Below are 2,217 nucleotides of genomic sequence, written 5' to 3'. Positions count from 1 at the left end.
CCTTAACTGGCACCAACTTATCTCTAAACTCAGGAACCTTAGAAACAGCTGTAGAACCAGATATATGTTTAGACTGTTTTGCTTCCCTCAACCTTTACCAACTAACTTCAATAATTTCTTCATCTAAACCATCAACCTGCCTCTTAGACCCCATCCCGACTAGGTTGCTTAATGAAATTTTACCCTTAGTCAGTACTTCTATACTAGATATGATCAATCTATCTCTATCAACAGGCTATGTACCACAGTACTTTAAAGTAGCTGGAATTAAACCTCTTCTGAAAAAGCCCGGATGTTTTAGCCAACTATAGACCTATATCTAACCTTCCATTTCTCTCTAAGGGCCTGGAGAAAGCATTTGCTAAACAGCTGTGTGACTTTCTACAGAGCAATAGTTTATTTGAGGATTTTCAGTCAGGATTTAGAGCTCATCATAGCCACAGATGTACACGACCTCCTTATTGCATCAGACAAAGGACTTGTCTCTGTACTGGTTTTATTAGATCTTAGTGCTGCATTTGATACCATTGACCATCAGATCCTTTTGCAGAAACTGGAACATTCATTGATATTAAAGGAACCGCTCTAAGCTGGTTTAAGTCCTATTTATCAGATCGATTTCAGTTTGTACATGTTAACGATGAGTCCTCCATGCACGCCAAAGTTAGTCATGGAGTTCCACAAGGATCTGTCCTCGGACCAATCCTCTTCACTTTCTATATGCTTCCTTTAGGCAATATTATCAGGAAATATTCCATAAACTTTCATTGTTCTGCAGATGATACTCAGTTATATCTATCGATCAAGCCAGATGAAACTCATCAGTTAGTTAAACTTCAAATGTGCCTTCAGGATGTTAGGATGTCAGGATGACCTGTGATTTTCTAATGTTAAACTCAGATAAAACTGAAGTTATTGTTCTGGGGCCTAAGCACCTCCGTGACGCATTATCTAAAGATATAGTTTCCCTTGATGGCATCGCCCTGACCTCCAGCACCACTGTGAGGAATCTTGGTGTTATCTTTGATCAGGACATGTCGTTTAAGTCTAACATTAAGCAAATTTCAAGGACCGCCTTTTTTCACCTACGTAATATTGCGAAAATCAGGAACATCCTGTCTAAAAATGATGCAGAAAAATTAGTCCATGCATTTGTTACTTCTAGGTTGGATTACTGCAATTCCTTATTATCAGGCTGCTCGAAAAAGTCCATTAAGACTCTTCAGCTGATCCAGAATGCTGCAGCACGTGTTGACAGGAACCAGGAAAAGAGATCATATTTCTCCTGTCTTAGCTTCTTTGCATTGGCTTCCAGTAAAATCCAGAATTTAAAATCATTCTTCTTACCTACAAAGCTCTTAATGGTCAGGCACCATCTTATCTTAAAGAGCTCATAGTACCTTACTACCCCACCAGAGCACTGCGCTCCCAGAATGCAGGGTTACTTGTGGTTCCTAGAGTCTCCAAAAGTAGACTAGGAGCCAGAGCATTCAGCTATCAAGCTCCTCTCCTGTGGAACCAGGTTCCAGTTTGGGTTCAGGAGGCAGACACCATCTCCACATTTAAGAGTAGGCTTAAGACTTTCCTCTTTGATAAAGCTTATAGTTAGGGCTGGCTCAGGTGAGTCCTGAACCATCCCTTAGTTATGCTGCTATAGGCCTAGACTGCCAGGGGATTTCCTATGATGCACTGCGCTCCTCTCTCCTCTACTTCCTCTCCCTCTGTATGCAACCTCATCCCATTATTGCGTGTTACTAACACAACTTCTCCCCTTTTCAGTAGTCTTGTGCTTTCTCGTCCCTCTCCTCTCTCCTCCTATCACTTCCTGCAGGTGTTTTGGCTCTGGAGCTGTGGAGTATGTATCTGTGGCTGCGGGTCACCTGCTGCCTCTGTGTTCCTGCTCGACACCCTCTGCTGCAACAGCTATTGTTACTAGTCCTATTGTTATTATTGTTATTTTAATCATTAACATTACGATTGTTATCATTAACACTACTATACATATCTATACCATTTTTCATTTAGTCTATAGCAATATCACCTTTACTGTCTGTATCCCTGTGTGTATATTGTGTAGGTTGCCTCCCTCCCCTCTCTCTCCTTCCATCCCTCTCTTTTTCTCTCTGTTCCTCTCCTGCCCTCTCTCTCTCTGTTCCTCTCCTGCTCTCTCTCTCTCTCTCTCTCTCTCTCTCTCCTTCACCCCCAACCAGTCGAGGC

At 42.0% G+C, this 2,217-nt stretch overlaps 1 pseudogene; it reads left to right on the top strand.

Annotated features, from left to right (window-relative positions):
* The first annotated feature begins 717 nt into the window (after window positions 1-717).
* On the top strand, window positions 718-1,609 carry LOC123981327 (annotated as a pseudogene).
* The last annotated feature ends 608 nt before the right edge of the window (window positions 1,610-2,217 follow it).

The sequence above is a fragment of the Micropterus dolomieu genome, linkage group LG13, assembly GCF_021292245.1.
Source record: "Micropterus dolomieu isolate WLL.071019.BEF.003 ecotype Adirondacks linkage group LG13, ASM2129224v1, whole genome shotgun sequence".
Lineage (NCBI taxonomy): Eukaryota > Metazoa > Chordata > Actinopteri > Centrarchiformes > Centrarchidae > Micropterus > Micropterus dolomieu.
The sequence above is the reverse complement of the archived record's forward strand: the minus strand, read 5'-3'. Positions and strand labels throughout refer to the sequence as shown.